At 35.1% G+C, this 27,233-nt stretch overlaps 1 protein-coding gene across 1 annotated transcript in view; it reads left to right on the top strand.

Moving 5' to 3' along the window:
* Window positions 1-844: 844 nt before the first annotated feature.
* Window positions 845-27,233, top strand: part of LOC110380959 (zinc finger protein 628) — a 53,993-nt gene continuing 27,604 nt past the window's right edge. The window contains 1 exon segment of the mRNA XM_049849525.2: window positions 845-1,241. The gene's annotated coding sequence lies outside the window, so the exon portion shown is untranslated.

Below are 27,233 nucleotides of genomic sequence, written 5' to 3'. Positions count from 1 at the left end.
AGCCCCCTCACACGCACACACGCGTGTCTGTAGCGCGCTCAAGCAGTCTTGATACGTTGCACTTTCACTATCAGTTTTGCTTTCTTTTTCGTTTTAGATGAAATTAAAAGTGGTCTGTTTTCAGTGTTTTTATTGTGTTTTTATTGTGTGAAGGAGAACAAGGTATGATTTGAAAGAATAGGGTTGGAAATATTTTTATCTTAAAATGCAATTGTTTACGGTTATTTCATAAAAAATAGTGTTATAGTGTTTTTTTGCAATCAACTTGAAATGATTGAGGTTTATTCTACTTCGACTTTATTCAGTTTATTTTATGGCCTTTCTATGACATGTTGGTCATCGAAAGTGACTTACAGAAAAGAAAATGTATACTTGTACTATATTAATTTTTTATTGAAGGTTTAATTATTTTGTGTTTGTAAAAGCTTTGTGCAAAAAAAATCTGACTACAAAAAATATTTGAAGTCGTACGCAGGTGTTGAATTTGTCTTTTGTTGAACTTTTCAAGCATATTAACTTGAGTAAAAAAATCGAATTTAAAAAAAATCTTTTTTTTAAGTGTGATTCAGTAAGTATATAGTAAGTACATCATAAAATAAAAAAAACTTCTTGTACTTAATTTTTTTATGTTGAAATTCGAACCAAGTTATTCAACTGAATACAATATATCTTAAGTTGCAATTCTTAAAGCTCAAATTGTCTTGCAGTAGTTCATAGTTTGCGCTTGTCCCTCACGCGTGCGATTTTTCCGGGCGGGGAAAGTATCAAGGCAGTTGGGTCCTGTAGGAGGCTATTGTAGCATGTTTTTATACCCAAAAATTTTAAGTCAGTAGGCGCTCGCACTCTGAGCCGCTAGTACGTTTATATTATTATTAATATATATTTATATTTCGTTTTAATTTACAAGTTTTCCATCGTTCATAATTTTAATATTTTTATACCGTTTTATACAATAATAAAGTGTTTATAGATAGGCGTAATTACAACGTAAACATAAAGTTTGTACACCAAACGAGAGGCAAAATTAAACGGAGGGAATTGTTCGCGTATTAGGCGGTTGAAGTTCGAGCAAGTTTCGGCCGGCCCGAGTTTGACAGTTCGCCGATTGGAAAATTTAAAAAATAACGTTTTTGAGAAACAACATGGCGGACTGTGTGTTTGTCATCGTGCGGGGCGAGTTCGACGACCTCGCCGGCCGCTAGGATGCTCAACTTCCATAACATTTGACGGCTGCTGTATCCGTGAGTACTAGATGTTGTGGATCAATCGCGTCTAGAATTATTGATGTGCGATATATTACATAAGGGCGCGTTCATAATGTCGCATGAATATTGTAGCAGTTAATATGATAGGTTGCGAGGGCGCCGCACGCACACAGCGCCGGATTGTTTTTATCGGAGGTAGTAAATTAGAGGGGCTGCGATAGTGGCCGATATCCACTGACTAGTGTTCGTATTGATTTTTTTCCCTCATTCTGTTAAATTTCATTTATTGGGGGAGAGACCGGACACGGCGCGATGACGTGTGCGAATGCCCGCGACACCCATTGTGGAGCTAAGAAACTCCACTTTATCTACGAACTTTTGTAATGGTTTGCGTTCGATTGCCTTGTTAGTACGGCATGGTTTGGTCATGCTGGACGAAATGCAGCGATGTGTGACGCACCCGGAAGTGTGTCGAATTCAATTTGGACCCGAGGGTAGTTTTGAATTTGTAGTACAGTAATTGTTCGTCACTTCCGGGTGGCGACCACATGTTTTATTGCTAAAATAAACTTTTATTTTTGGTAACGATTACTGCTTGGTCATTAGATACATGCTCTTATTTGTGGGGGAAAGGTAAAGATGCTTTATCTATATGTTTAAAGATGTACAAGTTTGTATTGATTGACCGCTGTGACGTCACGACTGGCATTTATGACGGCGCCCTTATGAGTAGTATTTTTGTTGGTCATTCTTACTGCCGCACACAGAGATATCACTTTAAAATAATTGGCAAGGATATGTATACTCGTAAAGAAAGCTATTTTTGAACTTTTATATGTTATTTGGTACTTTTGAAGTTATATTATAACTTTTTATAATTAAGTGACATTTTCGAGTGCGGCTGTTAATGACTGACAAAGTTTTGAGATGTAATTCTAACATTTTGAAAAGTTGAACAGTAATTTCAAAATGTTTGAGATAACATGCTTTTAATTGTCCATTCTATTTTTATAGGTATAATTTTTTAGCATTAGGAAGTCTCCTGTCTACTATATTTTAAAATTTTGCATATCCGCGTGATTAATTGATCCTATGGAACTTTAACACCTACGAACTTTTATGATACCAAGCAGCGATTAATTCAAATCTACGTTTTATCATTTGAATAAGATTTAATTTATATTATAAATGTCATTAAAATTTCAAAATAAATTCAAAATAAGCACGAGGCCCTTGTTGGGCGCCAATACTAAAATTTTGGTAACTAACGCTTTAAGAAAAAAAAATACATATAGGAATTATAAATTAATTCAGAAACAAATTTGAATATTTTTTTTTGCATTTCAAAAGCTCAGCATAAAGTTTTACCAAAATTGGCTAAGCGGACTTGCATTAAGTTGCTGTTAATTACATTATTCATTTATAATTAGCTGTAATTTCTCGACTCTTCAACCCTTTAGCGACAGACTTATTAATTCTGTATACATTTATCAAACGGTCAAGTGCGAGTCGGACTGACGCACCGAGGGTTCTGTGTATACTGCGAAAATAAAACATATTCTTGTATGTTATTGCTTCTATTTTTTCTCTTCAAGGTTATACTTATAATTGTTTAGGCACTTTATTCATTGCATCCTGTAGAAATGTTTTCTTTAGAGTACCATGATCATCATCCACCTACAGTTTTTCGGTCTTCAACGCTTCTAAAGGATGGAAGCTGATATTTTCGGATCTTGTAATAAAGAAAACCTGTAGAACAATATCAATACAACAATAGCTTACATGAGTGCTCTTTCTGGAAAGATTTAAGAAATAGATAAAACACCTATGTTCTTAGAAATTGTACCATACATAAGAAAAATTTTCATTTGCAATTTCATTGCACAATTATGCTAATTCGTCTGAACGCAGTCGCATTAGGCCACAAAGCCAACCTCTGTCAATAAAGACGTTTTAATGATATAAAAACCTAGATATTCTTTTATTACTACATTTAGCAAAAAAAAAAATGTAAAAGAGGTACAACTAAATAAAGCTAAGCTTTTGTTCTCTTTTAATAAATTAAGTAAAATCAACAAAAAATCAATAAGTCAAATTATGAAGGGAATTCGGTTTATAGTTTGGTAGGTACATATGTATTATGACAAAACAACATCGAAACCTTCAAAATGCAGTATCTTATCATGGACACTGCATCTGTTCTACTTCCCACGAATATTGGGCATTCGTAGAAACACAAACGGATCTAGCTGCAGGCGCTAGCTTATTGCTCATTCTAAATAGCTAGCATGAGCACACAGCTTTTGTCGCGGGTTCCGTATAAATTTTTAATTAGAATTTTTTAAGTTTAATGATAGAAACTTAAATACATATTTTCTTTCAATTCAGGAAGTTTTTTTTATTATTATTTCTCCATTAATTAGTAGAGAAAAAGTCATATGTTTTTTTAATACCTATAAATACTAAAATAAGATATTTGCAGAAATGTTTAAACCAGAAAGAAATACGGAAAGAAAAAAAAATACTTAACATAGTCTAAAAAATATGGCTTTTGTATATTGGACACGGAACCCTAACAAATATATTTGGCGAGCATAGTATTTCAGGTTCGGTGGACACGTGCAGACAGACATCCGTCCCGTCTGGGATATCTTATGACTAATCCTTGATTTTACATACGTTTTATTACGTAGTTTTTTCGTCAATTTTAAGAGCGAATTTGAGTCTGACGGTTATGGATTTCTGCGTAGATTTTAGGTTTCAGTAAAGTGTAATTCAAAACAGTATATTTAACACTAATTGTTTCTCGCTTTTTCACCCGTGTCATGGGGAATCTTTTTACCGTACATAGGTACCCGGACACAATATAGCCTAGGTATGGCACCTCGTATATTATGTGAAATATTTTTTACAAATTGGTCCAGTAGTTTTGAGGTCAAACAAAAACATTTTTCTTTACAATATTACTTTAGAAAATCGATGTGTAGGGACACTATTTACAGCTATAATTTTGTAGGAAACAGGAATTAATATGAAACGTTAAATTATTTGGAAACTTATGAATATGAATACCTAGTATACCTGTACAAACTTATTAGATTTACTAGAAGTGTAGGTGGAATGTTGTTCCTACCCACTCTAAAACTAACTTTAGGTTTAAAATATTTATAACGTAACCCTAAAATAAACTTTTCAAAGTTCAACCGTCTTTTCTGTTTCCATTGACATGAAAATTACAAAGCTAACTTGTGTTAAGCGATTATCCAAGTTTTTTTGTAATTACAGGCAAACATACAAAGGAGTAACTTTTTGTTTAATGCACACTTCTTTGGTTTTTAAACGACTGTATAAAGGGTGAGTTTTTTTGTGTCTCTCATTTATCGTGCCTGCCGGAACAGTCGTACTATAAGTAAGAAGTATGATTGTTTCGGACGGCACGATAAATGTAACGGCTGTCATTTGAACATCTTTGGCTGTCATTATGGGGTAGTCAGAAGTAGTCTGACGATCAGTCTTACCATGGGTTTTACTAGTAAACGGGTTATGAAGTCAGATAGGCAGTCGGCAGTAGCTCCATGTAAACAGTCCGATTTCAACATTTGTTGCCCGGAAGTGACTTCATAGGTGAAGAATACAAAAAATGTGTACTTGAAGAAAAATAACTGTATATAGTAGCTTTTGTTCCAGTCTACACTTGAAAGTGAAGATCCTATCATTCAAACTTATACCTAGCTCCAAATGCATGATGCACTTGCATTAGCAAAACATGCATTACAGTGCAGTCGTGGTCACGACCGACATGCCTTTTGTGTTGCCATAATACGTCTGCTATCCTTTTGCAGACAGAAACATTTATAGGTGTGTGTTGCCAGTGCTTTGTCACCTGTTAATAATGGCTTTGGATTTATGCAACCTAGTGGTTATTTTTTAATTGGGAAAATATGTAACGTATGTTGATCTTGATATAGTAAAGTAAACTTGATATAGACAAGTATTTATAAAAACCACGTGTTAAAAAGAAATAATACTTAATAAGTAACTCTGTAAAGAGATTTATGACTAACATAACTCAGAAACAAAAAAAAAATAGCTGTGTGCAAAAGTTCCCATTACGTATTTATAAAAAGGTACTAAACCGTCTAGAATTTTACAAAAATTTACATATTAATTATGAATTGGTAATCTGAAAACTGAGACATCTTATCTTTTTGCCAATAATGGAAATTAGCTACTATTATAATTTATCTGTCGCTTAGCGCTGTCACGGCGCGGGCGCATTGGGCATTATAGCTAGTTCTTATACTGATGTCCTAACTCGAGGTCGATATACCCACACGGCCTGCCCTTTGGACAAGCTCACAGATGACTAAATGTCGAGGCATAGACAAGTCTGTGCCTGCTCCTACATCCTATTGCTTGGCACACTTTCGTACAAGTTGCGGTCATTTTAATTAATGTGGTCACAAGTGTTTATACAACTATGTATGATTTAATTATTTGATTAGGTTAAAAAAAAAACTACATTTCAAATTTGTTAAAAAATATGTTTAGGATATATAAATACAATTTGATACAGTACAGATAGTCAAGAGCGGGAGAAGAAGTATTACCTACTTACTTATCACGGCTTAGTCTTGACTATCTAGGCTCTTTAACCAGGCGCGGGAAGTAGTTCTCTCGGGTTGCGGGTTCTGTGGGAGCAGGGAATAGCTAATAAAATACATACTCCCTTAAGATTCTTTTATAATTTTTGAGATACATAAAATGATTTTATATTCGTCCATGACAATCTTCTTATTCTAAAGACAATTCTCCAGTTTAGACTTCGATCCAAGATTCACAATTCATTTGTTATTGTTATTTATGATGAGCAATAACCGATTACACAGCTACAACATATAATTATTAACCTTAACAAAAAAAAACACTCTTGCGCAACATTACAAAACGCACATACAAATATAAAGTCTGAACATCATCATGACAAAACCTTAATTTCAAAACATTTAACTATAATGACAGAAACAAACCTTTGATCCCCAAAAGGTGATGATCATTGTTCACGTCACTGATGACCGAAACCATAGTAAATGATCAATGACGGAGTTGTGACGAACGCGACGTAGGGAATTCTTTATGGCATGCGGGAAATACGTCACTGTTGAGTTGTATGTGGGTATGGGCAGAAGTTCAAGTTAACAAGGACTGCTATACTATAGTACAAAAAAAAATATTAATATTTATTTGTAGGTTTGCACAATTTATTAAGAAATTGGCGAAAAAATCGTAAAAAAAATTATCTATAGAAATTAATGTTCATAAATGAAGCAAAATTTACGAATGTAGATGAAAACAGAAACCAAATTTTTGTTTATTTTGATGTAGTAATTTGCAATTATCTATGCGATTCTTAAAAGTCCACCAGTTCTTGAAAAAGTAAAAAAGACACTCATAAATCCTCTTATTTCTATTTATAAAGCTGGACGAAGTGGATACATTCTGATCCTACTTATTTAGCATGTTATACAAACTGAACCTTCTGCGCATATCTCTGGTCTCGGTACCTGCGCGTGCGCAAACTTCTACTAATGCGGGTTTGTCCGCTATTTCAATGGCTGGCTCGTTTCGGCATGTGTTTTTATTTATAAGTAGGTGCTAAATGAACTCATTAATAAATTCTGCACGATGGGAGTCAATTGTGACGTCATCGACTTCGTTTGAAATTGTAATGAGTGTGTTGTTGACATTTGTCTACCGTAGTATATGGTTGGAACCTTTATGTTACTGCTGGTGTTGCTTATAGTGCTTAACATTCGACGGCACTCATATAATGTATTGTAGTGTTTTATTGTCAAAGATTTGATGATGAATCTCACAGTTTTCTGACAGCTATATAATATGATATATTTGAATGAGTTTTTTTATATAGGCACGAGCATATCTAAGCTGTTAAAAAATGTAAAATTGATAATTATATAAACAGTTAAATATTATATAATTTCGTTTTCTTTCATATCAAAGAAAAGCGAAAAAAACTTTCAGTAAATGATAAATATTACTTACAATACACGTACTTAAATAATTTACATAAGAAACATTCATACAAAAGACAAACTAAAAGAAATATATTCCCAAAACAATGAGCTGTGAATCGGTGAAAGCATACGATGCGTGACCGAGTATTTCCCGAGGTCACTGTGACAAACGACAGACGCTCGGCTCGAGACTGGGGGCTTCCCACACTACGAATGTAACTGATTATAAAAATATCATAATTGCTTGCTATTAATCAATAATTTGTATTTTTCTATTACCAACTTTTAAATGAAAAAATATTGCATCAATTTTTTGTTTGCAACTCCGTTGGACAGCTACATAGGTAAAAAGTAGGCTAAGTGTTATAATAAATAAAAATCTCCCCTAATATTACTAATGAATAAGAAAAAAATACTAACAAGTTAACTTATTCAGCGTGTTTTCTGTATGTAACGTAATAGATTTTTAACTTAATTTGATCCATTTCAAAATTACGTCCATTATAAAAGTATCTTAAACCACATAAAAATGCCTATTATTAGAACAAACCCACTGATATAAAAACTAGTTTGAACAAAATGAAGTTCAAACCTACGGGTCGTTGAACTCTGAACGACCCTCATACATTTGTATTGTACACTCCCTCAGACTATTTTTTATGCTCCAGCCTTCGTAACTGAAATTTTCATGTCCTTGATTGTAAAGATAGATATAGAAGAATAACGTCTCCCGTTTTACAAACATGAAATATCTTGTACATCTTGCAAAAGTAATTTATTATCTTGTACGCTCTTTTAAAGTGTTACATTACATGTGCTTAAATTTCAACTGTTTATCGTATTTCAGAAGCACCTAATATAGCCAGTCTTCGTAGCCTTTTACCAACTATGTTGGGATCAGCTTCCAGTCTAACCCGATGCTTCTAAACACCAGTTTTTACAAAGAGGGACTGCCTATCTGACCTCCTCAACCCAGTTACCCGGGCAACTCAATAACACTTGGTAAGACTGGTTGTCGGACTTTCTGGCTTCTGACAACACGTCACGCACGACTGCCGGAGATGTTCAAATGACAGCTCTAATTTGCTGGGTTGCTCTAATTTATTGTGTCTTCCTAAATGGAACGGAAAGGAACTGGTCATGACAACATGATCACCCATCTTAATACGACGGCACCAATCGTTGCTTAACCTATTGATTAATCGATCATAGCGGCTGTTTGATATCCCAAGCTAGAAAATCTTAAAAATATAATTTGCTCAAGCTGCAATCATTTCTAAAGAATATTTACCTTACACAGATCTCCACTTACATATTCGTAGGTCAGGATGATTTTTAAAAGCAAACTTCTATGTTCAAAGATCAAAGATTACTCATATATTGTATAATGTTGAGTTGCCTACTCATCACAACTCATTCAGTACTATGACATACGGCCGTCAAGGTCGGCAGGCGAAACCGGTAACATTTACTATAGTGTAGTAATCGTGGGTTTGTGAGTATTACGAGATCTATGTATGACGGGGAAGCTGTGGGTGTCTTTGAGTTTTTTGGTAACCTTTGATTCGCGGTACAAGTGGTTTAAAGTGTTTTGCTTTAAAAGATACGTACTTGTGAAGAAGTTCAAAGTTTAATGAGCAATACCTACTTCGTAATAGTGATGAGACTGTTTATTTTGGGGTTTTCTTTCAGTTAGATATTCATGGGGTTCAAATTAAAGAAGGAAGGTCAAGGTGTATGTTCCTATAGATGTTTAACTCAGTGTGGCTCCGGAGTTAGACCTCCCCCAGCATTTTCCCCTAATTCCTATCACGAGCTAGCCTCCTACACTGACATTCAGCCATAAGATCATTCTGCCATTTTGTTGGATCATCCTGAACCTGGTGCCATTCCTAAGGTGAAAAATGCCCAATTTTGCAGTATTTATCTTGCTTGGGAATTTGGGAATCACTATGCGCAATAAAAAAAATATAAAAAAAACAAAGGTTTGCCCCACTTAACAACAACATTTATTTTGTTTATTTATTAATTATCAATGACCCTCAATCTTACGAAGAATGTTGAACGGTGAGAATATTCAGACGAACTGTGTCAGTCCAAGAATACTTGTCAGACGTGTTAACTAAAGTTAGTGGTCGGAGCAGTTTGAAAGGTCAGACTAAATCGGACTAATTTTTAACAATGTCACACGTGGACTAGCCAAATAATTAATTCTTCAGTTATTTGACCTTTCTCCGTTAATATATTAAGAAATTCTAAACACTAATAAGTTGAAGATATTTCTAGCCTTTTAAGAAATTAAAATCTAAACAAATAGTACTTGTTCTTCCTTTTTGAGAAGTCGGTAAAACCGTCTCAATAATAGACGAATTCTGACGTAAATAAATGACTCATATAAATTCTTATCACGTTAAGTTTAAGCGTCAATGGTGGAGGAAAAAGCACTACAATATATTATAATACTCGTATAATATATTACATTATAATATATGACGTATGTTTGCGGTTATATTGCGAGATCGGATGCTGGACCGGTATTGTGTCTAAGATGAAATGTCAAATCGCCTATGTGTCGTGACGTTAGTAAGATTTCGACATGTTTTGGGAAACGGATATTGCTTGCAGTTGACATTATTGAGACATTGATCTTCTTAGAATTTTATTACTTGATATGTAGATAGTGTCCGGTTGATGGCAATAGGTTAATTGATCAGCTCTAGACGTGAGTATCACGGATCTGAAAAGGCCGGTAAAAGATCTTCGTTTTATCTAAAAAAAAATTGTACACATATAAGTTAGGTTTTCAGTAGCGTTCAGTTTGCTAGCCCATACTCAAGCTCTCGGTCGGTGCAAGGTCAAAAATAGGACCTATATGGTACAGCCAATACAGTTTTCATCCGTTACATGTCATCATAAGAAGGAGGGATTTTTAATGCAAATCTAAATTCTGAGAACAGTCCTTTACAGTTATATAGGTAATTGTCATACGTCATATGTTTATGCTTGATTACCTAATAAGTGTTACTCAGTATAGTCAGTATATACAATACTTACGTGCACCAACTCACATAGCACAATAAAGAAAAGTGTTTTCTGGGTTTCTTCGTCAATGGTGACTAAAGTCCCCTCACATGACATGGTGTGACAAACATACCTACGATTTTAGGCAAGAATGTATTTTAAGGAAGATGTAGATGGGGAAAAATCTATCAAAGTTATTCGATGATTCATGCCTGGTTTCACCGTTGTCTTAATCATTCTAAATGACAGCCCATATGGTGGGAAATTGTAACAATTTTTCCTTTACGATTATAAGATAGACAATTTTAGATGTTTTCCTTTAAAATCGGAACTAATTGGTTGGTTGTGGTTTTCTGTTGCTAATCGTTCCCTGGTTTCCCTAACGAGATCTTGAAGTTCAACACTATCAATTATTCATAAATTGAAACCTAACAGGACATAATTTATGACCCTAAGCGTTTCTTGAAATGGGCTCAGTATTACCACAGTCTTGTAAGCTCGTCGATGCACATGCGTGAGTGAGTGACGAACGTTAGTAGGTACCTTCACAACTGTTTACAAGAGAATACATATGTGTCATTTCATGACAAAAGGTACCTTATGGACTTTGGCGCTTAAGTCATTTGGAGATACAAATTCTACAATCTTGCTTAGACTAAAAAAACATAATGTCGTAAGTGTCAACACCCCATAAGGTACCTTTTACCGCGAACTGACACATATACATTATATAAACTTCGGTAATGTACTAGACATTTTAGAGAAACCGTAGAAAACCCACAAAGATTACGGAGTTACTGAAAAGTCACCCCATTTCATTGCAAATATTACACATACATAGTACTATGAGAAAAGCATGTTTCCTTCTGGAATTGTTTGTGATCCTAGAACTGAGTCATTCGATTCTCCTACAATTTATTATGGTCAAGGGCCAAATAAGAGGTTTTCATTCATGAAATTGTTACTCATTGATGACTAGCGAGTCGTAGCTAGAAGTATTTGTTCTAATCAGAATTTAGTTGTTGACATAATAGATGACTAATTTAGTGTTATTTAATTTTGTATGTCTCCACTAAAGCATTAATTTATTTTTATTAAAATAAAACATTTCATTGGTTTAAGGGCCAACTTTTCAAATCTGAGTAAAGGCATGATGGTTTGAGATATTTTCTATAAGAAAGCTGTTAAAATATCAAACCTTATCAAAAATATTTTTAAAATAAAAGTTATCTCTCGATTGAATGTGGCCTTTGCTTGATGACATATGTTCTCAACGAGGAGATCCGTAGACGAACCAAAGTGACCGATATAGCCCACCGGATTAGCAAGTTGAAGTGGCAATGGGCAGGCCATATTGCTCGCAGAGCAGATGGCAGATGGGGCCGAAAAGTGCTGGAGTGGAGACCACGGACTAGCAAGCGCAGCGTAGGACGTCCACCAACGAGGTGGACAGACGACCTTATAAAGGTCGCCGGAAGACGCTGGATGCAGGTCGCTTCCAACAGGTATCTGTGGAGATCAAAGGGGGAGGCCTATGTTCAGCAGTGGACGTCCTATGGCTGAGATGATGATGATGATGATATTTTCTCAAAAGTGTAAAGCAAAAACATGTTTCTGTTTCATATTTATTTAAAGTTTGCATGTAAACCGTACTTTCGATGCATTTTTCCCATAAAAAGTGAGAAGCCGTCTCACCTTTCTACAGTATTTCCCCGAGCCCTTCAAACCGGAACACGCGTTTCTCGGAGATAGTTAAACATACTTTTTTTGTTATTTATTTGCAGTATTCCCCTTATACTTTCTCTGGCAATTACTACAAGAATTTATGATACTCAATAATAATCTTTTTAATTCCTAGATGTCTTTACTCAAATAAATACATACTTGTGTGCATGCTAAGTATTATGATCCGCAAAATTTTATTTTGACCGTTTTCAAAATGCATAGTGGAATGCTTATTGATTTTTTGTTTTGGGTTTTTGTTCCTCAATTTTGTGATTCTTTACGAGTGCGCAGACAATGGTAAATCGAAGTTTAATTTTGCAGTATTAACTAAGTATCTATTTATATCACGATTAAAAATGTTGCAATAACTATAACAAACATTAGATATATTAGTTGCTATTGCTGACATTGACGGAAAAAATCTTGGACATAAAAAAATAAATACATAGGCCTTCTTTACAATTCAGTCGCAAGGATAGCTACGGTCGTACTGTCGTGACGAAAAGCCACAAAACGTGACCTTGCAAGGTCATTGACACCAAAAGCTTTATGTAATTTTAAACAATTTTAAACTTATAGTTCTACTCTTAACTTTGCTACTACTAAGCTGGCTTGTAGTGACTTCGTGGTAGTCATTTATATGTGTATGCGCAAGGCCTCAAATGGCTTGCTTCAGAGATGCAAAGTTATTTGACGAGATCTTTTTTGTTTAGTGGCTCAAGCTTGATTGGGAGATGGGATATATCATAATAATGTCATCTTGAAGTGGTTTCCTCGGATGCTTTAAAATCGCAAATAGGTGTAGGTACAGAATTTGGGCACAGCCCGATTGATTGATTGAATTTGAATATTTAATTCTATATAGGTACCTATGTCGCAACTTAATAAGAGAACTTAAGATTTTAATATCAAACTGAACTTTGGACTGGTAATAATCCTCAAAAAACGAGCCCGAACTTTGAACAGCCTAGACTTGCGTATTGTGAGAGCTTTTGTATTTTTATATGAGGTATTTTCAAGTTTGTAGAGGTCAGGTAGATGCTCCATTATTATATGGAATTTCATCTGCATCCGGTCAAAAGTCGACCCTAACATGTTAAGACAAGGTTACATGAATGATTATGCTTATTTAGCTTATTTACCTTTTTTTGGTATTGTGTCTCCATCAAATCATGGGTTCTACGTAAATAATTCTTAATTCATCGTTTCATTAATTGAATGAAGAAGTTTATATACTTATATAGGAAGGAGCAGACCAAAGTAACAATGGATGGATTGTGTAGTAAGGATATGGCTAGATAGAATGTAAATAAGTATGGAAGAAGAAAGCATGCACCGCCGGTAGATTTTGATTTGCATTTGATTTAGTCGTGGCCTAGTTATTAAAACACCAGCCATTAAAGTTTGAGTATTCATGTTCGATTCTTGACAAATACCAATGCAACTTTTCTAAACCTATCTTAGACACCAGTGACTGATTAAGAGGTGAAAGAAAACCGCATTGGGCTAGCGCGGTGATTGATGCTTAATCATTCTACGTGTGAGAGGAGGCCTGTGCCCAGCAGTTGGACAATAAAAAGGGCTGATCAAGAAGATGATTATGATGAACCTTCACAAATTAGTTACAGTGGGTTAGTACATCGCGTTTGGCTAATAGTCAGCATCCCGTACTAATTAATGATGATTGATGCAATTATTTCACTGAAGACCACCACTTTTAATTGTTCTGAAGTAGGTGATTCATATGATTATTGTTAAACTACCGGCTACTACTAGAGTGATCGAAGTAAGTAGGTACCTACATTGTTCACGGTTGAATTCAACTGTCTGAATATAAAATGATTTTAGTAATTTAAAATATCAAAGCAACATGATCTGGTCTAGCCTTTACCCAACTAACACTCAGCTAATCAGCTTCCCGTGTAATCGGATGCCTATCTATATCTAACCTCCTGAACCTAGTTACCTCGGCAACTAAAAGGCAAGGAAAAAATCATGCATCAGCACTTATTCAGAATTAAGCAAAAGTATTGTAAAAAAGAAAAAATATACAAAGTGAAACGATGAAACTCTTAAACTCTAAACCTCGGCAACTCCTTGATTGTCATCTCGTGGATGTCAGATTATACTTTCTGGCTTTGACTACCCCATTAATTTAACGTGCCGTCCATAGCAAGGGGATGTACTAAATGGTCATCCATCTACAGACCGGTTCCTTTAGTATCAACTGCACTTCGCTTGACACTATCAATGTCAAGGGTATATGAACAATTAAAAATGTATAACATACGGGTTACTGATAACATACATTGTAGGCATATAGGTATTTATTGTTATACATATATTTATTGCGATATTGCAATGCGTAATGAGAAAAAAAGTCCCTTACTATGTAAATACTACAGAATTACCCACAATCTGAAAAAAAAAAACATAAACCAGCTTGGCAGGCGGTTAACAAATCAATAAATACTGATCATACTTTGCACCAATTATTGAGAGCAGCCAGCCAGACTGTGTAACAGGTTCCCTAAATAACTTTTTTTTATCAATTATTACAATATAATATTTATTTATTTCCCGCACGTTAATAGTTCTTGGAATCCCCATAAAGGTACCTTACATCTCTGCTGACCCCTTTTTCCTGTTACACCGACGCAAAACGGTACATTTGCGTATTTATTTGTAATATATTATGTATTAGAATATACATATTTTCCTTATATTATAACACCATCAAGGTCTGGGAAAATCTTCGTTACAAATTAAGTGGCGACTCAAAAAATTATAGCAAAATGAAATGAGTCATAAATATTTTTCGTAGACGCTCATTTGGTTGGTATTTCCCAAAACTATGAGTGTGTATGAAGTAACCATTTGTTGTTTCGTAAGTTAACCTAGTGAAATACTGAACATATCCTAGTCACAAAACTGTTTGAATATAAATTTTAGAAGAAAATTAGTTATTTAGTGAAGCTTTTCATAATAATTGATATGAGTGTTATAGAAAATTAGGCATCAAAAAGAAGCTTAGCTTTTTCGTCATCATTTGGCTATCCTTTCCTAACTATGTAGGGGTCTAACCGGATGCAGCTGGGTACCAGGTACAAGTCCGTACAAGAAGCGACTGCCTAGCTGACCTCCTCAACCCAGTTGCCCGGGCAACCCAATACCCCTAGGTAAGTTGGTTTTACCATCCCCATAATTGCGTATAATGAAGTAAATTGCAAATTGCATGTTACTATGCAATTGTATGCATTATGTGTAAATAAGAGATTATTACAAATAGTATAAGATCTCTTTTTACATAAATACCACTGTTATTTATTTAAGACATTAGTAAAGATGATTCTATAGGCTTTTAGATGATGAAATTACATGAAAACTTTATTTGCACTATAATCATGACGCATGTAAGAAAAAGATGAGTACGTATGTGATCAGCATAATAATGGTCAAGCCATTTCTGAGGTTTCACCAACGTCCTACCTACATAGGTACACCTATATAATCAAAGAGGTACACGAACCATCTAGTTGACCCCAAAATGTAGGTACCTATGTATAAAAAAAATAGAAGTATTACTAACAAAGATATTAGAATTACTAAGAAACCGTTTATTACCAATTAAATATAGTCGGTTACATCAATTATGAAATGAAGAATAATATAATCATTTAAGATATACAAATATTGATCTTTACGAACCTCGTTAATTGCAAATACTTTTTTTAAAGTTCAGTTGCGTATGCGTCAAAAAAACAAAAGTTTGTGTGACACAAATTCTTGCCTATGTGACATAGAAGGCGCCATTAATTGGTGACGTATGACCATTAAGGTTGACTCATCAACTCTATGCCAGCACTAAATGTACGTCTGGAATGCTAATACAAACCCTTAGTTATTTTGTAGTTTTGTTTAATCTAATATAACGTTATCATGGTTATTGTAGTAACTGTTAAACTATTCGAAACATAATAGATTGTCAATAAACATATTTGTATTTGCTTACATAATGTGTGTTCGTGTTTGTAAGGAAATAAATAATTGAAAAAGGTCATTTTCATATTCTTAAAAACATTTATTTTCTAAAATTAGTACCTTAACAACTAGAATACTTGGATTGTCACAACCCCAGAGGGTAGTCTTACATTAATTAAAGCGACTAGTACTGTTGTCATAAATTAACTCAATATTTGGATAAAAAATTGCATCAACAAATTAATTTACAATACCTACAACATTTTGTCATTGCACCGATTCCACATAAAACAGTTAATTTTCTAATGCACTTCACATACACAAATTAAATGCGATTCTTTGAACACTTAAAACAGTGTTGAACTAAAAACTATAATACCCTGAATTGCCAGTGGGAGTTCACATTAGGAGATCATGTAAGGATGAAGTTCCCCCCCTCACTTGTCGGACACATATTTCTCGTCGACGCACATGATACCCATCCACACGCGGCCTTGAGGACACTTGGGGGTGCGAAGACCGACCAGGGAGTCATCAGCCTCGTCCAGGAAGTCAGCAATCTCCTTAGCCTCTTCAGCAGACTCGGGCATGATCCTGCGCTTCTTCCTGTTCTTCTCCAAGCAGTTGCAGTCGAGGAGAGGTGACAGTTCTCCGGGGAGGACGGCGTGTAGGTCCTGGTTTGTCTTGTCGTTAGGGTCCACTTCTTTAGATAGTTTGGTGAAGAACTCCCAAAGGGCTGAGTTTTCCAACTCACTGAGGGGTTCACAGTTGCAGTCGTTGTCTGCGCTCGCGACTGCGGCGACGGCAAGGAGGGCGAGGAGACAGAACAGTTTGCCGGCCATGTTGACTTAACGATGCGAAGCTCGCTACTGGAATGGTTGAACTCCTATAGGCGCGCTCTTATATACGTACTACTGAGTCACGACGGCTCAGTTATCAAAGTAGTTTGTGCGTTCGGTAATATTGTTTATATTTAATTGGAATACGTCACTGACTGGTTTGTACAACTGTAAGTTTAATTTAAATGTACTACTTAGAATTATTCGGTTTTTCATACTTCAAGTGATTTCTTGTTGGGCCAGTCAAAAGTTGTTTTTGCGGTGCTGAAATTGTGGTTTGCACTGAAAAAATAACAGATATATTTTGAGAAAATACTTTTGTTTCATCAGAAATCTAATTTCGGTAATGTTAGTTAATTTTAAGTTGTAGCCACAAAAAAAAATCTGATGATGTTTTAAGTTGGATCTTGTTACTAATATAAGAACTCAAGAAACGCCGGAGTATTCACATATAGTAAGATAAAAAGAGAAAATATTTGTATTGATATATTTTTTTTCCAAATTGCCGCCTCCTGCCGGCAAGACAAATTATATTAAATTATTTCTTATACAGACCTGTTCATCTAATGATATCAAAATATTTCTCAGAAATATGCCAGTAACTCTGAATTTGTTACATTATGGCTACTGGTACAAATCAATATTTTGTATAATTATGTATAGGTATTGCTAGTATATATAATATGTCACATTATTTGTGTCTCGATGTTTCTCAGGTTAATAGGTAAATGTTATTTTTTTAGGAAAGTTTTCTTTGTTGCTAAGCTTATTTTTTAGTACCTAAGGATGATGAAAAAAAAAAAATATTAATATTTCAGTTTTCAATCTGTAAAATACGGTTTAAAATTCTTCTCTATTCGTCGAGGTAGTCGTCTAGTTTCTTGCCGTAAATTCCCAATAAAATAATTACAGCTTTTAAATCTGAATTTGATTAAATTAAAAAAAGCCTTAACTCTCTTATTAAATTATTTATGTTTGTCTGATATACTTCCATTGCACCACATTTGTAAACCAAACTGTAATACGGCTGAACTGAACCAAGTTGTAAGTATGAACTTTGACATTTGATTAAATTTTGGTGTACCTACAAGTCGTTCCTGTGGGTCACGCACGGGGTGTTTTTAGGTTTATTTCACGTATAAGTTCCATAAACAAAAATATCGTTCAAAAGGCCTAGGTTATCAATTGACAAAATCGTATGTTACCTGAATGAAAGTTTTCAAAGATCGGTTTAACAAACGAAGATTTTACAGAAATAGACCGTCGTACCACAAAAACTTTTAAGCGTCTGTTCAATACTTGTATAAAAAAATGTCAGATTATGACGTTGAAATAAGGTCCGTTTTGCAGCAACACTTTTTTTAGTCAGGTGTTCAACAGATGTTTAAGTTTTTGTAGTAAGGCTGTATTGATAAGGTATTCGGATTTCAGGAAATGACTAATGCTTAAGATTTCTGATCCCGAATAAGAAACAGGTCTTCCAAAATGCATTTCGAAAACCTTAATATCCGACCTAATTTAGTTTTGGCCAGTTTCGAGAACTGCATGCATTTTGATTGCACACTACAAACTTTTAGTCGGCCGATAGTTTGTTTGGGCTCATAAATCAGCATGGAAATGAATGGAAGTACATACGAAACAACGATCAGGTATTTGTCCGGTATCAACTGACTTAAAACTTTGATTGAATTCAGGGTTTTCCAAAAATATAATAGTTTTTGCTACCACTGGGCTAACAGTGGGCTGACTGTTTAGTCTTCAGTGTGTGCCATTCTTTCCATAGTTTTTGGTTTGAATCTTTTTTGGGATCATTTTGTGGTCAAGGGACTTTCATGTATAGGAATTCCATGCAAAATGGACCATTGTGTTTATTCTAATAATTTTATAAATGCAATGTAGTTTGGCACGGATAAAAGTTAAAAAACCTGTTTTTAATTTCCCTTGAACTTGATGGTAGGCTGGTAGAGAATGCTTTGTGGTATTAAGGCCGCCAATGTACCATTGTTGTACATAAATTATTATAAATAAATAAAATACGCGGTTCAATTGAAATCCACCTTCTTTATGGGCAGTCTATGAATAAAAATCTATGATGGGAATTATTTAAACAAATCGCTCTATATAATAAATATACTGGTACACAGCTGCATCTGATTAGACTGGAAGCCGACCCCAACATACTTAGTTGGAAAAAGCTAGGCAGATAATAATGTTAATACCTAACTTGGAATTTTCGTGATTGACTTACGTTATATCTCCAGGTGCGGAAAGTAGGTACCTAGAAATAACACGTGTGATGAATAATTTAATACGGTTACTAATAATAGTTGTCTGCAGTGGGTGATTACGTTAAAGTCTATACGATTAACTTTATTTATAGAAAACTGGTTTGTTTAACTAGATAACAAGTCAAGTTTGTCTGCCTATAGAATATGTAGGAGCTTAAATCGAAATAAAAAATCATTTATTCAAACTTGGCTGCAAAACAACACTTTTTGGACGTCAAAACAAAAGACAGTCTTCGAAACGCCCACTCTTCACCACTTCCTATGTGTTCTTGCTAGGAAATTGTAATGTAACATTCATTTGTTTTGTAATTTACTCATCATACTCCACGAAACACGTCCACTGCTGGACTGCTGCCTCTTGCAAGGTTCGTCACTTTGCTTGATCTTCAGCAACCCGTATCGGCCGTATCCACTGCTTCCCGGCGACCTTCGTCAGATCGTTCGTGTATTACAATTCTTTATTTGTGGTGGCAATATGTCTTCTTCATTCGTACTCTTCTGTCTGATGTCATCTGGCACGTTAGATTCTTTCTATATCGTTTTCGCACAATGTGTTTATCCTTTCTTTGGGCATTTGGGCATCCCCTTTCTTAATAACGGAGGGCTGTAAAAAAATAAAAACACATATTATATCATCTTAATTGTATTAAGACGATACCTTAAAGCTAGTAGCTAGGAGTAGTTAATTCAGTATTCGAGAGACGCAGCAAAAGACAGTCAGACCGTCAGCTATTTTTGTTCTCGCGGACTTTAAAAAAAACAAGGGTTAGTCCGTTAGCGGTACCTACAGAGCTCCAAAACTATAATTTTGATAGCTACCAATTCGGTAGAATTTGACACGGCCAATGATGGGGCAATAAAAATTAAGTAAATAGAACTCGGTTATCACTTGAATGGTAAACCTATAAAAGTGCAATTCTAGTTTATTGTGTGAGGCTTGGCAAGCCAGGAAATTGGGCGACGGAGGGGGGTTGCTGACGTCATCACGAGGAGGGACGGGGGGGTTGTATGATAGTTTGGTATCTACTTTTTTTGGTAAGGTTTTCGTGTATTTTGGAAGTATGTAAAGGAATAGTTTAAAGATTGGTCGGTTTGTTCATTTAATTGTATGTTTTAATACTGGGTAGAGAACTTCATTATGGTCACACCACTCTGCTTCAAGAGAAATTGAATACTTTAGATGAAAACGAATGATTTCATGTTTTATAAGTAGTAATAAAGATTGTATGTTGGTTGAATTACATTTTAGCCAGAACTAGACTTAGCTTCCGAGTTCTTTAGTGTTCCTTAGGCACGATTGCACAAATTGGTCCCGGCTGTTATTTATATATCTTTTGCAGTCGTTACTAGTAGTTAGAAGCCAGCAAGTCTGACCAAGGGGTGTCGGGATTCCCACTGGTATCTGAGTTGAGGAGGCCAGATAGGCAGTCGCTCAATGTGAGACACTGGTTCTCAGTCGTATCCAGTTTGACTGGAAGCCAACTTCAACATAGTTGGGAAAAGGCTACGCAGATAATTCAAACTCAAACTCAAACTCAAAATTTTTTATTTCAAATAGGCCTATGAAAGCTCTTTCGAAACGTCAAAGTTAGGTGCACGGTTCCAAAGAGTTGGTCTCATGGAGAAGAACCGGCAAGAAACTCCATGGACACTCTTTTTAAAAGAAAATAAAAATAATTACAAACATACAGTTTTCTATCTAGTCCTGAGAATGTTATACAATCCAAATTGAGCTAAAAATGTATTAATAAATTATACAAAATAATTTTAGTGCAATCGTTACTGGAAAAATAATTTATACAATTCAAAGAAAAAATATATTGGGTAACCAAGTTATTATATAATGCAATTTGGGGTCTTGCTGGCTTGGGCTTGGCTGGTCTGTATTGGGATTCTATAAAACTCGATCAACAACTCGCATTTCACTTCGATTCGTAATGTCATTTCATACTTTAGGGGAGGTAGGGGAGCGATGGGCACTTTTTCACATTTATTGCATAAAAAATCAGATTTTACAGATAATCAACTTTTATTGCCATTTCTTATGTTTGGCTAGATAAAATCAAAGAGCTATCCTAAAAATTACAATCAGTTTCAACATTACGAGATATTTAAACGGTTTAAATAAAACCGTCGACACGTCAAAATTTTGTTTAGTCTGACATGCTTTAGTTGGTACTTACGTAGTGTTTAAAGTTACTTTTTGCTTTTTATAGGGTTTATCGTTTATAACATTTTGTCATAATAATTGCGTACTTTTTTGGGTCGGGGGTTTTTTTTAATTTATAATTTTATTTTATTTCAGGGATTTTTAAAGGAGCTCCTTAATGTTTCCTTCTTTTATGATGGGTTCGCTAATGCGATCTCAGCCAAAGGAAGCTGTTTAACAATCCTCATGACAAACTGGCTCTGGGAGAATTGCACAGATTGAGAAACAATAAAGATGGACCTTTGTTGATCCAGGGTTATATATCATTCTAGGGTTTCATCCGCCACATCCCATTTCCAGAATTAGGTTCTCGTCAATTAGAAACATGAAGAAAACTAGTCAAGACAAATTAAACGAGCCCAAACTCGATGGGTTTACTAAAAGGCAGTTCAGGGTTACCTATCTTCGTGTCCTAACAGCAGACCAGCTCAGTGGTTCCAGAAGACATTAGTATTTCAAATTTTAGATCCCACATATGCTTGCAAGTAAACTGAGCGTGTAACATTCCTATCACACCTAACAAACGAGCTGATGACCTTGAAGACCTGAACCGATTTCCACCAATCATAGCTAAGAACACTCCCGAATGACATTCCTTTTAAACAAAAAAAAACCGCATTACAATCGGATCATCCGTTTGGGAGCTACGATGCCACATACACACACACACACACACAGACACGTCAAACTTATAACACCCCGTCGTTTTTGCGTCGGGGGTTAAAAAGAATGGTTTGCGACGGGAAATTCCTAAAGATTTAATATAACGAGCAATACAAGAGGTATCAAAAGGTTAAAAATAAAATTAACAGCTGATAAATATGGAGTCCCTAGATCAAGTTGGCAACGGTACCTGAAACAAGATTCTATAAAGGATTTTAGCGCAGATTTATAACCTCACAAATTTTCACTGAAGAAGAAGAACAAAATTTACAAATTATACATTACATGGTATGTCCAAGCCTCCCTACCATAGGGAGCATTGGACACTTTGACTTAGTTTATAAAAAAATCGGTAAAAACTTAAGTAAAACGGTTTTATCTTATGTGCACTGAAAACTAGAAAATAAAAATAGTTACTTACCTGTCAACCTACGTAGGTGGTCCCGGTCATATTAGACTAAAATAAAAACGTGGGGCCCATAAACTATTGCTGTAGTACCTCTTCTAGAGGTATAATAGGTGTGGATTGCATCGACTTACTATAATCGTAACTGGAGATTTTGACAATCAATCATTAATAATAGAAAATACACATACCTTTCATTAGTTTCTCTTTATAACGATCCGAAACCGCAACAAAATATTTAAGTACTTTTACGAGTGTTTGTTCTTGACAACTCACAGAAATGACAGATAGTCTATGGATGAACACCGTTACCAGTCGGTAACGTAAACTACCCAATAAAAAACTATGATCAAATCAGAATAAAAGGACCCCCTTTAATCTGATTTGATCATGTCTCAACTGCCCATCTCTCCCTACCTCCCTATAGATAGACAGATTTTGGCAGATCTGTCAAAATCTCGACTTTAATTTAGTTCAACTTGTCAACACGCTCGATAGTGTAGCGCTAGTGTAGTTTGACAATGTCAATCACGAAACTTTAGGGTAGAATTCCGTGGGTCGCGATTGTCGCAGCCGCGCGCGACAAAAGTCAACCTATGAAAATGTATGGCACCGCTGCCGAGGGCCGCGACAGTCGCGCGCGGACGACGAATTTCGTGAGCCGCTGGCGGCCGTACGCTTCTCAACATGGTCTAGCGCTTAATAACATCTATAGAATTTTAGTAAAACCAGAATTAAATTGTTGACAATGCCGCGAGCAGCTTACGAAATTCGTCGGCCGCGCGCGACTGTCACGGGCCTCGGCAACGGTGCCATACATTTTCATAGGTTGACTATTGTCGCGTCCACGGAATTCTACCTTTAGATCGAAGTCGAAGTGAGAGTGATGTCGAAGTGAGTTGTGATATTTTATAGAATCGACATGCTGGGCGGAGGCACTCCCGTGCCCGTGGTCGCCGAATGACGGTAGTCTAGACTGGCTTCATTTCTGTTGACGTAGTTATAAAACAGGTTTTCAAAAACAGGCGGAGCAGGGTATCAGCTGTAGTTTATTTATAGTAGTGTAGCTATGACGTGTGAGGTGTAAATGATAGGGTATTAATATTTACTATAGGTCCCGGTTATTACTGGGTCCTTACCCCCTGACTAGAGACAAAAACTGTAGTTTTGACCTTTAGGACTTCGGGTTTACAATTGTTGAATATTTTGTTTAGGATAAGAAATAGGATTGTATTAGTATCCAACGTTACGTACGTAACAATAGTTAGGACATTACTATGCATATAATAAATATTATAATTTGGAAAATTATTTGAGTGTTAGATAACCCACTTACCGAGGTAGGCTATTAGGCTATACTTTTTATCTTGGTGCACGAAAAAGTTCTTACGGGACGCGTGTAAAACCCCTGGAGCAATCTGGTTTTATTACAAACTCAATCATACTACCTCTATAATAAGTACCCCCCAGTACCTACAATTAACGATTTTTCCAAAAGGATAATTTTGAATTTATGGGTATTCACAGATTAGACTGTAAGCACGTGAATACTTCAGATTAAAAAAGGGAAATACCGGAATGCATTGCATTTATCAAGGAAAAGTAAATTCATAAACATAATTATTAGTAACAAGTATAATCTAATATAAGTGCAGTTTATTTAATTGAACCGGACAGTCATTCTTGTTAATAGGTCAAACCCGTAGATAACGTAGACACACACAAACAAAGAAAATATTATTAGTTGTAGAGCAATTAATGTGTTACTTTCTAATATTTACTATTCAAATCTCGATATCTAGCTCTGTTATCTTAAGGAAAATAAAGACATGTGGTGATGAGAAATGGGAAAATATGTTAGGTTTTCCAGGTCAGAATTTTCTTTATTTTATGTTCATACTAGACTTTCCTATATTTCGCTTAGTCAAATTTTTTTGTTACTAACTGCCTAATCTTTGAATATATACTAATTGTAAATTGCGTAGGCGTTATAACTTAAAAAAAACACAAAATCACTTCTTCCTAAATTACTTGTCTTACCTAAATATTTTCCTTAAACCAAAAAGTCTATTAAATACAACAAATAGGTAACCACGAATTCGTTACTTAATTTAAACTTCTACTAAACGTCTTTAAAAATACTCCTAAATACTCAGTAATTGATTAATGAACGCACGTAATTCTTACGTTGTAAATGATTCAACTCTTGCGCACGGGTCAAATGTGACGCGCGCCATTTGAGCGGCGCCTGCGCATACACGCAGACGATGATAAGACTACAGAGATTTCCCCTACACACGGGGAAGTCTTATATAGGGAAAATTCTATTGAAGTCGCGGTATTTCGCGACTAATATGGTGGTAATATATACTATTTATTCGTTATAATTATTTAAATCTGGATCTTTTACTTGTATTTAGTTCCTATAGTAATAAATAATTCATTTTGTGGCAGTTATTGTTCTAGTTAAATAATTGTGCTTCTCTGAAGTTTGAATCATCGAAATTAATAATATCACAGAGTACTTGATATTTTATAGCCAATATTGGTCAAGAAATGCAGACAAGTAGTTCAAGAACTACAGGCAAAAAATCTTATTAGGCTATAGATAACTTTATCTCTAGGAAAGCGAAGCAGCCCCTAAAAAGGCAAGAGAATGCACAGCAAACATCAAGTTTTTTTCATAAATATAGCCATTAAGTAATAGTATTTGTAATATTTTATGAAATATAATATCCTAACTAAATTAAAAATACTTAAGTTTCCTTCCTTCCTTGAACAAAAAGCCAGTCAAGTGCGGTCGTGTACGACGGGTTCCGTACAAAATGGTCTACAAAAAGGTCTATAGTAACCCTGTAAAATAATTAATTTATTGTAGTCTATTTGTTGCAATTAAGACAAGGACCACTATCTGTGAAAATTTCAGCTTGGTGACAGATGGACAGACGAACAGCGAAGTCTCAGTATTAGGGTCCCGTTTTTCTCTATGGGTAAGGTACCCTAAAAGTATTATAATCATAATTTATTGACGTAATATTATGTAACAAAGAATTATAGGCACGTGCCTTATCGTGGTGGGGATTTCATAAAACTGTGTATGTTAATAACTATGGGTTTTCAGATTTCAGGTGATTTTTACCTATCCATTACTATAATTAGTTGATAACGAATCGTACATAATTTTACTTTTCCCCTCATTGGTTTTTCGTGTTTATTTTAAAAACATGTCTATGTTTGTGTGAAATTAAGGAGAAAGAAAGCAGGAAAAACTCTATAAAGGTGAAAATAGTTTAAGGGATGTGCGTTTTGGTACCTTGTCCAACAGTGTTGATTATAGTACCATTGCGTAGGTCTTGACAAGGCATTTTTTTTTACTATGACGACTAGTCCCAAATCTTGGTCCATTTCGCGTGACAACGACGAATATAATATCTATATGTATAAGTAAAAATTAATTGCTGTTCGTTAGTTTCACTAAAACTCGAGAACGGCTGGGCCGATTGAGCTGATTTTGGTTTTAAAATGTTTGTAGAGGTCCAGGGAAGGTTTAAACGATACGAAGTTCGCGGGATCAGCTACTTTGTAATAAAAATAGATTAAAAGTCTATCTGGATGCAGCCGCTTACCAGTGTTTTACATGAAGTGACATCTGACTTCCTCAACCCAGTTACCTTCACAACCCGAGACCCCTTGGTAGGGCTGGTTGTCAGACTTTCTAGTTTCTGTAAGAATAACCACCAGTTACAGTTAAACGTGCTAAAACAATGTAGGTGACTGTTAAAAATGAAAACATAAATTCATGTTTTCAGGAATTTAGTTCTTCAGTGGTTTCATTAAGTTCGCGTGTCGGTGATTGACGTAATATCGACCAATGAACATGGGTTTACATCCAGCCACTCATTATTACCACTAAATATTTCAACTAATTGTAATTTCATTGAAATTGTGCCTAATTTTTTGACTAAATTACTTGTAGTGTGATATTAGATTTTATACGCTAAGTTTGTAAAATCTTTTAATATGAACATTTTTTTTTGTAATAGCTTGTTCAAATGTGTAGAGAATTTCAAACAATACAGTGCTTTTGAGTAAGAAACACCAAAAGTCCCTAATTTTAGTACAGGCGGTATTATAAAGCTCATGAATTTTGTACCGATTAGTCCAATATATGTAAGTACACTACTCCTCCATATATATATAAAAAAAAAACTTTTTTAAACAGTCGTACTGACCAATACTTCAATCGAACCTCGGACTATTCCTAAGTGTTTAATTCACACAGAAGAAGAGAAGCAATCAACATACAATAAGGGCTCTTTCAGACGCGAGAGATACTCGACACATACAAGTAGGTACCTATCTACAAGGGCACCCATTGATACGGAGAAGACAAAGGTTCATATAGGTGTATGAGGTATAACAGTAGTCTTAAAACTGGTAGATATTTTTCAGTAGCTGAATGTAAAGGAAGCTGAAACAAACATGTCCAAGATCTCAGTTTGGCTCAAATTCCAACTACTTCTGTCCAGTTAGTGAAAACTAGGAAGGTATTTGCTTTTGTTTCAACGTAGTAGTCTTCAAGGTGATGGTTTAAACGTAGCACTAAATTCAGTACTTTTTAAGATTACGTTCAGTAAGGTGGAATTAGTTTCTTAGTTATGACAATAACTAACCATATAAGATGATTTCGGGATCTTCAGGCATCGTTTCAGGATAACTTTTCGAACAAGGAAACCAATGACCACCAGTTAATCAATAACCTACCAGCACACGCTTTATTGCAAAATATTAATCTCGATTACATACATGTATATACAGCACGCACACAGTCACATCTCTGTAGAAAAATCTTAGTGGCTCC

The sequence above is a fragment of the Helicoverpa armigera genome, chromosome 26, assembly GCF_030705265.1.
Source record: "Helicoverpa armigera isolate CAAS_96S chromosome 26, ASM3070526v1, whole genome shotgun sequence".
In the NCBI taxonomy this organism is placed as follows: Eukaryota; Metazoa; Arthropoda; class Insecta; order Lepidoptera; family Noctuidae; genus Helicoverpa; species Helicoverpa armigera.
Note: the sequence above shows the minus strand (reverse complement) of the source record. Positions and strands in the feature narration are given on the sequence as shown.